Raw genomic sequence first — 15241 nt, forward strand, 5'->3', positions numbered from 1 at the left:
CGGAAGTACTTTCACCAGGGTCGCCAACGTCCTCTCCCTTGCAAAACCATATTGATGCTTTCCAGCCCTTGCCTTACTTCTACTCTCTGCAGCACTTGACATGATGGACCACTTCCTTTTCCTAAAACATTCTCTTTGGATTTGTTTAGTGTCTCCTGGCTCTCTTTCTACCTCCCTGCTTCTTCGTTGACCTCCTCTTCCTAAGCTGGTCTCATCATTGTCAGTGCTCTCCGGGTTCAGTCCTTGGCCTTTTTAGCATCTCACCGGACACACTCTCTCTGGCTCTCCATCTCTCCAATCACTTCAGTAGTTGTCATCTGTTGGGTGATTACTTCAAATTTTTTTTCCTCCTGTCCTGATTTCTCCCCTGAGCTTCAGATCTGACTATCCAGCTGTCTTCTAGATGCTCACTTGGATGCCTCACTGTGCAGCTCACATTTGAATGTTTCATCTCTCCTCCCCACACCTATTCCTCTCCCTTGTTTTCTGTCTAGATTAGTGGTTCCAACATTCACTAGCTTCCCAACGCAGGGACCAATCTCAACTTCTCCCTCTCTCACCCTCCACATATAAACCGTAAGGACTCTTGGGTCTATTTTTCTTAGTCCTCCAATCTATGCTTTCTCTCCTATAGAACCTGTTCTAGACCTTGTCTTGATTAGCACAATACTCTCCTTAGTGGTCTCTCTAACTCCCAGCCTTGCCTTTCTCTATCCCTTTTGTGTGCTGCAGAGTGAATTTTTTTTTTTTTTTAGATTTATTTTTTATTTGTTTCTCTTCCTTCCCCCCCCCCCCCCCCCACTCCCTGTTGTCTGCTTTCTGGGTCCATTCGCTGTGTGTTCTTCTGTGACCACTTCTATCCTTATCAGCGGTGCCGGGAATCTGTGTTTCCTTTTTGTTGCATCATCTTGCTGTGTCAGCTCTCTGTGTGGGCAGCGCCATTCCTGGGCAGGCTGCACTTTCTTTCGCATTGGGCGGCTCTCCTTATGGGGTGCACTCCTAGAGCCCGTGGGGCTCCCCGACGCAGGGGACACCCCTTCGTGGCAGGGCACTCCTTGCACGCATCAGCACTGTGCATGGGCCAGCTCCACACTGGTCAAGGAGGCCCGGGGTTTGAACCACGGACCTCCCATGTGTAGGTGGATGCCCTATCCATTGGGCCAAGTCCACTTCCCAGAATGAATTTTTAATAAATAAATCCAACCATGCTGCTCACTTGTTTAAAACTCTTCTGTCCTAGCATTCAGGCATGCCATTCAAAGTCCATCACCAACTGGCCCCTGCCTGCTTCTAGAGCAATGCTGTCTGAAAAAATTTTCTGTGATGAAGGAAATATCCCCTAATTGCACTGTCCAATAGAATAGCCACAGATGACTACTGAGCACTTAAAATGTGGCTAGTGTAACTGAGGGCACGAATTTTAAATTTTGTTTACTTTTCAATTAAACATAAACAACACATGTGACTATTGCCTACCACATTGGGCAGTGCAGCTCTAAAGTCTCATTCCACCGCACCACTGTCCCCCTGAGAACGCTATGCTTCTGCGACTCTGCATTTCTTGCAGTTCTTCAATCAAGTCAATCTCTCTTTCTTGGATTCTCTTTCCCTCTCTCATCACCTGGTTAACTGTTACATAGGCTTCATGACCCTTTTCCCTAGGAAATTATTTTTAATACCCCAGGCTAAACAATGTGGCTCCCCTAGCAGCCTCTGCTTACCCCCCTTATAGCACTGATCACCCACTGCTATAACTGTCAGTCTACTCGTCTACATTCTCAATAATTTGTGAGCTCCTTGAGGCATTTATCATTGCATTCCCAGTGCCTTGCACAGTGCCTGGCACTTATAGACACTCAGTAAATGAATGAGCGAATGAATGTGTTGCTTCCCAACGGAGACATACACCCCCAACTCTATTAGAATCATTCTTAGTTAAGAACAGGAAATCTCCTATACAAGATTGGGTAAAACAAGAAAGGGGTCAAATATGCCACAGCTTTGTGCTTCTTTCCACATACTAACAAGCCAAAGTGATAAAAAGGTGCTCACTCCTTCCCCAAGGTGTTGCTTAGGGCAGCTAGCAGTTTTAATTCTTTTGTGCCCTCTGGGAAATTTAATGCAGGAAGACAGCGCTTTCTGGCATACATTTTACTATTCCTTTTTCATTCATATGTTCCCAAAAATGTAGGAGAGACCACCATAGGACAAGTAAAGGGGGCCCAGGATGCCATACCTGCTAGCTGTACATGATGCTGGATAAATACCTTAATGTGTCCAGCCTTCAATTTCTCTGCCATTTTTTAAAAAGGCATTATCAGTATCCTGGCATAGATAGATGATGTGATATTAACTAAGATAATAACCATGATGTGCTTTAAGCTTCAAAAAATGGCACAAAATGAATGAAATATATTATTGGTAAACATTAATTAATTCATTGTCCAAGTAGAGTTCATTTTGACTACTTAAATGCCATAACAGTACAAACTTTGTTCTTATCTGCTTTTAAACTACTGTTAAATAGCAGTAATCATTAACTAACCCACTCCAGAATCTTACCATTACTTAACATTAAAAATTGCATTTAGACACAAAAAAAGATGTTCAACATCATTAGACATCAGGGAAGTGCAAATCAAAACCACAATGAAATGCTACTTCACCACCATTAGAATGACAATTTTTAAAATAATAATAACAAGTGTTGGAGAAGATGTGGAGAAACAGTAACACTGATTCATTATTGGTGGAAATGTAAAATGGTGCAGCCGCTGTGGAAAGCTGTTTGGGGGTTCCTCAGAAAGTAAGGAATTACCGTAAGACTCCGCAATCTCACTTCTGGGTATGTACTCAAAAGAATTGAAAGCAGGCACATGAACAGATATTTGCACACCGACATTCATAGTGACATTATTCACAATATCCAAAAGAGTGGAAGCAGCCCAAGCATCTATCAACAGATGAATGTATAAACAATGTGGGATAGACAATATACAATAGAGTATTACACAGTCGAAAAAGAACAAGGTTCTGATGCATGTGACAACATGGATGAACCTCAAAGACTTGATGATAAGTGAAATAAGTCAGACACAAAAGGACAAACATTGTATGATCTCATTGATATATGGGAATAAACAAATACATAGAGTCAGAAACTAGAATACCAGTTACCGAGGGCTGAGAAGGGTTAAGAAGGGGGAGTTAAAGCTTAATTGGTACAGAATTTCTGTAGGGGTTGATGGAAAAGTTGTGGTAATGGATATGGTGATGGTTGTACAACATTATGAATATAATTAGCACTACTGAATTATATATCTCAATTGGGTTAAAGAAGGAAATTTTAGGTTGTACGTGTTATTAAAATAATTTTTTTTAAAGTGCATTTGGCCATCTTTAAAAGAAAAATTGTGTGGGAATAGATGTGGGTCAAGCAGTTGGGTGCCTGCTTCCCATGTGGGAGGTTCTAGATTCAGTTCCCAGTTCCTCCTAAAGACAAAAAGCAAGCAGGCAAACAAACAAAAACCAACTCAGGATTGCCGATGTGGCACAATACTTTAGTACCAGCTTCCCACATACGAGGTCCCAGGTTCAACCCCTGACCCTGGTACTGCAAAAAAAAAAAAAAAAGGTTGTTTTTCTCTTTGTGATGATTCATTTTGAAAAATGTAATCAGCTACCTTATAAAACACTAATTCTTCCTATGACTGATCACTGTAATTATGCTATTTGTTCATTTATTCCTTAATTATTTAATTCTGGCTTTGAGGTAGGGTATTATGCTAGATCATCACCTACTGGTCCTAACCTTCCTCTGGAGAACATTTCCATATCTGCACTGTGGGGAGGGGAACATAAAAATGTACAAAAATGTATAAGAAATGGTCCCAGCCTTCTAGGAACTTATTATCTATATAAAGTTAAATTACAATTAAAACAATTATTAAACAGTTAAAACAACAAACCGTTAAAATAACAACTACCCAAAATTTTATTTAAAGTTTAAATAAGATATGTGATATTTCCTTTCACTCAAGTCAAAGCAATCATAAATGATGATAATAATACCTTTATTTGCTACCCCTCAAGGTCATCATGAGAGTCAAATGAAAGCATGTATTTCAGTCACTAAACAGACATGAATGTGCCTCCTATGTGCCTAAGGTATGCCTTCAGTGAACCAAACTCAGTTACATACGGCAGATACGAAAGGGAGGAAGACAAAGTCCCTGCCCTCACGGTGGCAGCACCTTGTTGATATTACTACAATACTCTCTCTTTGTATAAACCTTGCTCCTACCTGAAGCCCAGTAGGTAATGGCTTCTGTGGATTACAGAGTGGTCAGGATAGTTCGGGGACTAAGAGCACCATGTTTCAGCTCCAGCTTTTCTGCTTCTTAGATGTGTGACTTTGGCAAGTTACTAACTCCTCTCTGACTCAACTGAATCATCAGTAAATTGAGGGTATTTACACCTACTACTTGAGGCTATTGAGAAGATTAAATAAAATAATTTGTAGGGGCAGCAGACTTGGCTCAGTGGTTAGGGCATCCGTCTACCACACGGGAGGTCCACTGTTCAAACCCCGGGCCTCCTTGACCCGTGTGGAGCTGGCCCATGCGCAGTGCTGGCACACAAGGAGTGCCCTACCATGCAGGGATGTCCCCCGTGTAGGGGAGCCCCACGCACAAGGAGTGCACCCCGTAAGGAGAGCCACCCAACGCAAAAGAAAGTGCAGCCTGCCTAAGAATGCACCGCACACATGGAGAGCTGACACAAGATGATGCAACAACAACAAAAAAAGAAACGCAGATTCCCGTGGCGTTGACAACAACAGAAGCTGACAAAGAAAACGGCAGCAAATAGACACAGAGAACAGACAACTGGGGTTGGGGGAGGTAGGGAGAGGTGGAGGGAGGTGGGGGGAGGTGGGGGGAGGTGAGGAGTGGGGGGAGAGAAATAAATAAATAAATCTTTAAAAAAATTTTTTTGTGTAGAGTTTAACACACTACAAAACAATCCAGAAGTAGTAAAGTACTGTTTGGATTTCCTCAGTTCACCTCCCTTTAGGTCCTTAAGTAGGACTTGCACACACAGATTTGACACCCAGGCTAGTGCTTTTGGCCATGCATTTCATAGCAGTATGCACTACCAATGTCACAGAGCCTAGTGCCAAGCAGGGGATTTTACCCAAAATAAACTAGAACGACAAAAGAAACCTGGCATGAGGAACACTTGGAGGAAGCAAATAAGGATATGCAGTTTCCATTTGCCCAGTTCCCTTTGGCACTTTGCATCGAGGCATTCTTGCCCAGTCAGTGGAACTAATTGCCTGACAAAAAGACAGACTGGAGACTTGGGCTCTGAAATTAAAATCACTTCAACCACGTCCTGATCTCTTCACAAACAGATTATAGGCAAATCAATTTTGCTCATCCAGTCTTTGCATGCGTGTTAATTTTATTCAGACGCTTTGTCAAGAACCACCAGAGGACAAATCATTTGGAGGACAATGCAAGTGATAAAAGAGTGAACAGTATAACTGGCCAAGCATTAGAATGTTTCTGATATTTGAGTACAAATCCTTTCTCACTTATCCATCAGCCCTTTTCAGCTACTCACGGAAGACCTAGTACAGTCACAGCTGGTTTATCTGGCAAGCTAGAACAAGAAGTCTCTATTAATTCTAATTCTCTTTCCTCCACATTTGTAGCAATAGGAGGTAAAGTTAGAAAGGGTGATGGTGGAGGGCACCAGTGCCAAGAACCCAGAGGCAGAAAGACTGGAAGCCCCACATCGCAATGCTCTGGTTGACCAGTATACCATCACAGAGAGCACAAGGTTACTTCAATATTGTTCTCTGGAGATAGAATCAGATCCTTTTGGAGTTTGATGGATCTTAACAGCAAGAATTCTTAAGCTGAGTTCCAGGATTAGATCTTTCCAAAAACACCCAGAGATAATTTTCCAAAGAGTGTGAACCTAATGACTTTATTCTGGAGGAAGAAGTCATATTATTTTAGAGTCAGAGGCTCTAAAACTGCACTGTCCACTGTGTTAGCCAGGAGCCACATGTAGCTATTGAAATTTGGTTAGTCTGAATTGAGATGCACTGCCTCAAACACTCTGGGTTTTGAAGACTTAGAATGAAAAAAGAATGTAAACTATTTCATTAATAACTTTATATTGATTACATGTTGAAATGAGAATATTCAGGTTATAGTTAGGTAAATAAAATGTTTTATAAGATCAACTTCACATTTCTTTCTACTTTTTAAATGTAGCTACTAGAAAATTTTTAATTATATATGTGGCTTGTATTTGTAGCCTACATTATATTTCTCCTGCATGGCACTGCTCTAAAAGGTTAAAAATGACTTGCTTAGGGAGATACGAAAGGAATGGTAAGGGAAGTTTAGGAGGAGAGAACAGCTTTGTGGAATGAAACAATTATTTTGTCAGATCGTCTCAGTCACAACAACATATAGTATTTCTTATGTCAGGCAAGTAAAAACTGCTAGTAGTGGGCAGAGGGAAGAAAAGAGGCAAGAACAATAGTTTGCAATTGTAATCAAAAACCTCTGTGAAGAGTGGAAAGAATGAGTGGACTGAAACTAACAAGGAACTTTTATCTGAGACCTGCTCTTACTGATGTAAAAGTGATAGAACCTGCTTTGAATTCTGGAAATCCAAAAGATGACAAAGTTTATAGTGAAAAGGAAGATGGTATTTTATAAAAAACTTCTTTGTTATATATTGTAATTTATCTATAGAAAAGCTGGAGTGCAGTCTTTAGAAGGTAATAGTTGCTTACTTTTATGACATTAATAAATAGCAAGTTACCAAGGTGAGGATCAGGAATTTATTAAAGTAAAAAGTTTCTGATATAAATGATAAGGTTGGGATAGATTTGGCTTATACGTAATTATTTACTCTGGTCAATGATTGAAAGAGGTTCCCCAAGATAAGGCAGTTACCAGTGGCAGGCTAGTTAGCCAGCCATCAAGAAGCTTCTTAAGGTGGCATCTACCTCAGAGAATCTCTGTTTTGGATCTGATCTCTGTATTGTGGGCTCAGTGACTAAGTCTTGTCAATGCCCTAATGACTAGTCCAGTGGTCCTCAAACTGTGGTCCCTGGACCAGCTGTATCAGTATCACCAAGGGAATGGCAGAAATGGAAATTCTTGAGCCTCATCCCAGATCTAATGAAGCAAAATTTCTTGGGAGTGGGGCTAGCAATCTGGTTTTAACAAGTCATGCTTGGTTTTAATTAAGCGTATGAACAAGTAAAGCAGGTAGTCCCAATGCTTGCTAAAGTTCAAGAACCACTAGACTATGGAAACAGATATGGCTCAACTGATAGAGCATCCACCTACCATATAGAAGGTCCAGGGCTTGAACCCAGGGCTTTCTGGTCTGTGTGATGAGCTGGCCCACACGTAGTGCTACCACGCACAAGGAGTGCTGTGCCACACATGGGTGTGCCATGCATGGTTGTCCCCCGTGTAGGAGGGCCCCACGCGCAAGGAGTGCGACCCACAAGGAGAGCCACCCCAGGCAAAGAAAGCACAGCCTGCACAGGAGTGGTGCCACACACACGGAGAGATGACTCAGCAAGATGACACATCAGAAAAGAGAGACACAGATTCCTGGTGCTGCCGAGAATGCAAGCAGACACGAAGAACACACAGCGAATGGACACAAGAGAGCAAACAATGGTGGGGGGATGGGGGGGAGAAGGGGGAGAGGAGAGAAATAAATAAAAATAAATCTTTAAAAAAAAAAAAAGAACCACTAGACTGATGACCACTGGACTGTAAACAGAATGAAAATGGACTCATCAATAATCAAAATTGAACTGTCATTTGGACCCAAACTCTCACGTTGATAAGGCTAGGATAATCTTTCCCTAAGTGGCAAATTAACCCGGGAAGCTGAACAATAATAAAAAAACTTTGCTTGGCGAAACGGAAATAAAAGTTAGGAAAGTTAAATGTATGCTTCAAACTCTGCCCTTCTGTTTCTGACTTCCATTTCAACTCTCACTCCTCCTGTGAACATGGAGTCATCCCTGCTGGACAATAGCCAGTGGTAGGGAGAGGACTCTCAGCAATAGACTGGTACAATTGCTCCCATGCCAAGCCAATTACACTAGGAGAATTCCAAAGACCCTCTGAACCAATGATCCTGATGAGGAGGCATCAGTACTTGATTTATAGAAACTATTACCAAAAGAGACAATAGAGTTATACATGGGACCCAGAAGTGTCCAACAGGTAAACCATCCCCTTTATGAGCACATTCTTTGATACATAGATCCCTCCTAAGCTCCTTTTCTTCTAAGGTAAGTCTAACAAGTCTAGAGTTAATCTTCCTTGACCACAATTTGCTTCATTTACGTATGGATTTTCTTGTTGTGTTATAATTAGTGATTCCATTTACCTAGTACCTTAAAATGATGCACTGGAATTCAATCTTTGCCCAAACCTCTACTCTACCTCATCAGTCTACATCAGTGTACTTGGCTCAGGGTACTCTTGAAGTCCCAAGGGCACAAAAGACAAGGTTCTCTCCATCTTCCTTATTTTATGGCTATGTTAATTTATCTGGGCACATTCAGTAAAAATTTCTACCTTATACTTTTATTTTCGCTAACTCATCTTAATATCAAAAAAAGTTTCCTTTTATTTTTCTCTCACAGAGCCTTTACAAAATCCAATTATGATATGATTTCTAAACCTTACCCTTATTTTTATTTAATAATTCAATTTTTGCCAGCTAACACCAGTACAATTTCCTCCTTCCATATAAAAGTTTTTGCTTTTCTCCAATAACCCATACCTGTGATCCAGCATGCCATCTTCCCCAAAGAAATTTAGACTCAATAATTCAATATCACTCTTACCAGAATTTCCCTGTCCTATGGCATTTGGCCTGCCCAATGGAATTCAGACCTGTTAGCCCTCACCATTACCAATTATAAGCCAAGTATTTAAAATAAATGTCTTTATATACACACACATGTACACACACATACACAAACACCCTTTGACTCTGTTTCTTTGGAAAACCATGACTGATGCAATTCTGATCACCCACTTCTGACTGTTAAGTTTCTTCTCCTGGCAATGGTAATATCTTAGATTATATTTGAGCAGGACTTTGAAATTCTTCCAGCTTCTAGCTTGGAAAGTGTGCTGTAATCAAGATGCCATTGCTATTAATTAATCTCAATAATTTTATTTATTTTTATCACTTAACTGTTTTCCAAGGACTTCTTGGACACATCTTTATCTTCTCTTCACCAGTATCTTCTCTCTTTATATCTACAGCAATATAAAAGTTGACGTTTAGAATGGTGATCCTGTGGTTCTATATGTTCTAAAGTATCTTCTGAATCATCAAGAAAAACTGCTGCTCAAAATGGTTTGGAAAAAATTAATAAAGTTTGGTTGAACTTAAAAAAAGAAAACAAAAAAAATGGTTTGGGAGTTACTATATTTGGTTGTACTGTACTTCTTAGAAAACTGGCAGTCCAGCTCTTCTAAATGAGCACCATATATTAACTGAAATATTTATTTAATGAAAACAATCCATTCCTGAACCCTAAAAATGACAGCTTATATTGTAATTATAGAACATAGGATAAGATACCAAAATTCAATCACCTATTTATTTTACAGTCTTACATCATTACTGGTGTCTGTTGACAACTAAATAGCCAAAATCTTTATGGAACTAGGTAGTTCAAGGAAGCATTTGTGAGCTTTTGAGAACAGAGACTGTACTGTTCATTTTGGCATCTCCAGCAGGAGCTCACAGTAGGTACTCAGTGGAAGGAAGGGAGGCTAGCAGGAAAGAAAGGTATTTCAGTCCTGCATAAAGATTTCTTCATTTATTAAGCAAACACTTGATATGCTTTTATAGTATTTAGATTTCTATCTCTCATTGTGTTGGCAAGAACCAGTATCTTTGGAGAAAGAGAAAGTAAAGACACTAGCTAAAATAAAATAAAACAAAATATAATATAATAATAAAAATAAAATAAAATAAAATAAAATGTCCTGTGAATGTTCTGCTTTCCTAAAGTATATGACTGGCGTAGCCCAGACTGCCATGGAGTGGAGGGTGTCCTGGATCTCTCTAGAGGTATACACCCCGGTCTTGTACTAGAGCCGGGGGTCATGAACAAGCCTAGACCATAGGCAAAATTCTGTTTGGGGTATTTTGTTTAGCCATTTCAGTAAGTCTGGTAAGAGGCATGAAAAAGTGAAGGTAGGGAAGAGTAAATCACTTGGATGATGGCCAAGAGGAAGAGCAGCTTTTCTCCCTGACTCTCCTGTGGCCCTTGGCTTCTCATCATAATTCATACCAATTCCCAGAACCACAAAGTCTCAACTGAAAAGGGGCTCCGTGAACACCCATTCTAGGTCCTGCCCAATGCCCAAATCTCTCACCACTCCCAGAGGAATGGTCATCCAGCCTTTGCCTGAGCACCCCCAAGAAGGACAAATGGGACTGAGTAGCCCATCACATGTTCAAACTCTTATAATTGTTAGAGTTCCTCCCTGAAATGAGTTGAAATTTACCTTCTGGAAACTCCCACCTGATGTTTCTAACTCTGTTACCTGGAGTGACGCAAATAAATAAAATTGCTCTTATCTAAAGGGGATATCATATTCCGCGGGATTTTTTCTTAAGGCTAAATAAATTGCACTCTTTGTTGGCATACCATCCCACTTAGATTTGCAAAAATCCCTTTTAAACTGAGGTACCATAACCAGGACACTATAATACTTTTGTAGTCTAACCAGCTCACAGGTAGTGATACCATTATCTCCCTTGTCACGGTCTTTCCATCATTACAACTCCTTTATCTCATGCTTAATTAGGTGCCCCTCCACCCTACATTATTTAACCTCTCCAAGTCTCTACCTCAATATCTGTAAAATGAGGATAATAATAATACTGATCTCAAAGTTGCTGTGGACATTATTATTACTCTCCTTTAAAATTCAGGGCAAGAAAAAATGATCCCCCACCACTCCCTTTCTAACACTGTCCACAATCTCCAAATAAACTCAATTTGAAGATGGAGAATGAAGTTTAAGTAATGGTAATAAGAGAAACTTGTAATTCAGAAAGTAAAGCCTTTGATGAATCTGTTAGTCACTTAATGCTGCATAACAAATAACCCCAAAACCCAGCAATGCCAAATAATATATGTGGCTTAGAGGATCTGCTTCCAAGGTCACTCGTGATTGTTGGTAGGCCTCAAGTCCTTGCTGGTTGTTGAGCAGAGACATTATTTCCTTGTCAAATACATGAGATGCTCCATAGAGCAGCTTTCAATATGGCATTTGGCTTTTCTCAGAGCAAGTGATCAAGGAAGGATGAGCAAGATAGAAGCCACAGTCCCTTTATAACCTAATCTCAGAAAAGACATCCCATCATATCTGCTGTATTCTATTTGTTAGAAGTGAATCAATGGGGGAAATTTTAAATACAAATGAGGTTTTTTTAAAAATTTAATTTTTTAATTGTCTTTTTTTAAAGTTAATAGATCACACAGAATTTTACATTAAAAAACATAAGAGGTTTCCATATACCCCACTCCCCACCCTCCACTTCCATCATTTCTATTGTATTTTTTGAAGATACATAGATCACGAAAAATGTTACATTAAAAAATATAAGAGGTTCCTATATATGCACCCCCTACACCCCACTCCTCCCACATCAACAACTTTTGTTTTTGCTTTTTTTCCCTCATGATCTCTTTTTTTTTTAATGTTACATTAAAAAAATATAAGAGGTTCTCATATACCCCCAACTCCCACTCACCCCACTCCTCCCACATCAACAATACCCCCCAACACTGCGGTACACTCATTGCACTTGGTGAACACACTCTGGAGCACTGCCACACCACATCAACACCTTCATCTTTATGGCACATTCACTGCATTTGGTGAATACATTTTGGAGCACTGCTGCACCACAGGGATAATAGTTTACATTGTAGTTTACACTCTCACCCAGTCCATTCAGAGGATTATGGCAGGATATATAACGTCCAGTATCTGTCCATGCAATGTCATTTAGGACAACTCAAAGTCCCCAAAATGCCCCCACATCACATCTCTTCTTCCCTCTCCCTGCCCTCAGCAACTACCGTGGCCACTTTCTCCACATCAGTGCTACAGTTTCTTCCACTACTAGTCACAGCAGTTATATAGAATATCAGTAAGTCCCTTCTAATTCATATTTCATTCCTCCATCCTGTGGACTCTGGGATGGTGATGTCCACTCCACCTCTATATCTAGAGGAGGCTTAGATCTCACATGGATGAATGGATGCAATTCCCCTGCTTGCAGTTATAGGCACTCTCAGTTCCCCGGTGTGGTGGTTGACCATCTTCACCTCCTGTTAGCTGACCTGGGTAAATCCAATGAACTAGAGAGTAGGAGTTGCAACTCTGCTGAGGCTCAGGGCCCAGCTGGCACATGGACAGTCCAGAGATTCAAGTCTCCTGAGTATACACCAACCCTATCACCAACCACAGGTTCAGTATAAGTGACAGAAGAGGCATGTGTAGAAAGGTCACATCTGAGTCCAACTCCACCACAATCAGGAACACAAATTCCAAAGTAGGGCCCACTGACATAGCACTGAAATCCAGAGCCATCTGCCATGACCACAGAACCTGTGTGTCTCCATAGCCCTCAGGAGCACCAAGTTTTTATGGCTAAGAAATATCAGAGTGAGTCTGGAGGTCATTCCAGAGGTTATGCTTGTGCATGTCTCAGCAGGATCTCATTCATTGCCACAATAAAGAGTGGCCTCAAACAGCAGGACTCCTGAGGGCTCCCGAGACATCTAGAAACTATAGGCAGAGCAAACAATCTCAGGAATTAGGCACCCTGTCAGTTTGGAATATATGCTCCCCAGTGTAACAGAGTTAGACTAATTCATAATTTCCCTACACACATAGCTCTTCTGCCCCTTTTATCTGAACCTGTAATAAGCAATATGCTCATTAAATACATATCACAGAGACTTAAATCTTCAGTCTGTTCATATGCCAGTTGAGCCCTAAATCCTCACAGAGTTGCAACATCTACTCTCTAGTTCATTGGACTCACAGGACAACTAACAAAAGGATGATGATGGATAACCATCCCAAAAACAGAGAGTATCTACAATTACAAGCAAGACAGTTCCATCCATCTGTCCCATGGGATCTAAGCCCCCTCTCAATCAGAAACAGAGTGGGCATCACCATTCCAAAATCCTCAAGATTATGGAATGAACAAACATAAGGGGGGAAAGCAAATGTGGACTAAAGTAGACTTATTATTATTATAATTATTATTATTCTAGCAATGAAAAAACTTGTATCATTAATACAAAGGCAGTGGCCACCAGAGGTTCTGAGGGGAGGAAGAAGGAAGAATAAGTGTGTCATGGGGCATTTTGGGGACATTGGAGTTGTCCTACATGACACTGCAATGACAGATACAGGCCATTATACATTTTGTCAAAACCTATACAATTGTGCAGTGCAAAGTATAAACTATAATGTAAACTATATACCATGGTTAGCAGAAATGCTTCAATATGTGTTCACCAATTATAAGAAATGGAGAAGCAAATTTGGCTCAACAGATAGAGCATCCACCTACCATATGGAAGGTCCAGGGTTCAAACTCAGGGCCTCCTGACCCATATGGTGAGCTGGTCCATGCACAGTGCTGATGTGTGCAAGGAGTACTATGTCACACAGGGGTGTCTCCCATATAGAGAACCCCCACACAAAGGAATGGACCCTGCAAGGAGAGCCGCCCCATGTGAAAAAGTGCAGCCTGCCCAGGAGTGGTGCCGCACACATGGAGAGCTGACGCAGCCAAATGACGCAACAAAAAGAGACACAGATTCCTGGTGCCACTGACAAGAATGCAGCAGACACAGAAGAACACACAGTGAATGGGCACAGAGAGCAGATAATGGGGGGGAGGTGGAAAGGGGAGAGAGAGAGAGAGAGAGAGAGAGAGAGAGAGAAAGAAACTTTTTAAAAAATTATAAGAAATGTACCATACTAATGAAAGATATTAATGGGGGGAAGTGTGGGAGGGGTGAGGGGTGAGGGTATATAGGAATCCTCTATATTATCAATGTAATATTTATATAATTGAAAGCATCTTGAAAAATTAAAAAATAATAATTTTAAAAATTTTTACAAAAGAAATGAACCAATAAGTCCAGCCCACACTCAAGGTGAAGTTGAGAGGGATTGCACAAGGAGGTGGGGCTCACAGGGTGCCATCTTACAGGCTGCTACCACCGTGAGATTATACCATCTTGTCAAGAAGAGACAGAAAAAGAAAAGCACACATGTGAAAACTAGCTGTCTACTCCCAGATCCAAAGCTTTCAGCATTGGGAAAAGTAGAGATCATCACTGATCAAGAGCTATAGTGTCAGAGTAGGAAAGGATCTAAGACCTTATTTAACCCAGCGTGCTTACTTTACCCTTGAGAAATTCAGAGGTATGAAGTGACCTGCCTAAGACTGCACATTCGTTTGTGATAGATCTCTGTCCTAAACCCAGGTTTGCTGACCTCTGACATGCTGCTCTTTTCACTAGAGTTAACTTTGCATCTTCTCCTGGGCAAGAGCATTAGTTTCCCAAAAGACAGAGTTGTTCTTTCTTCTCCAATTAGTGACTCACATTTGCTTTTGAATTTCAAAGCCAGAGTCCATTAAAATAAATGATAGATTGATAATCAGATATCATTGGTTATTTCCCCCTCAGATCATTGATCCTCTACTGTCTTTGCTCTTATTTGGATGAGAAAGTGAAAGAAGATTCTATACTACGGATAAACAAGGAAAGTTTCATGCTCAGCAATGTAAGAAAAGCACCATTCCCTCCCCCCTCCCCCCCCAAAAAGTCCAGTACTCAAAATTACAATGCAGAAAAGTTGAGAATTAAGTTAGAACCCAGAGCATCATTTTAAAGTACATATTTGCATAATAGAAATTTAGAAAAGTCTCATAATTTGTGAAATAAATGTTTTTCATCAATGTGAATGCCTCGATGCATGAGACATACCAATTTAATTTCACCACCACCTATCTTTTAACAGGTTCAAAGTTAAAAGGAATCAGTTTATTAAATTGTTTGGCCAAAAAGTCACTCTTGTGTTTGGTTGATGGAAAGTGAACTGTTGCATTC

This window comes from Dasypus novemcinctus, chromosome 3 (genome assembly GCF_030445035.2).
Source record: "Dasypus novemcinctus isolate mDasNov1 chromosome 3, mDasNov1.1.hap2, whole genome shotgun sequence".
NCBI classification, from domain to species: Eukaryota; Metazoa; Chordata; class Mammalia; order Cingulata; family Dasypodidae; genus Dasypus; species Dasypus novemcinctus.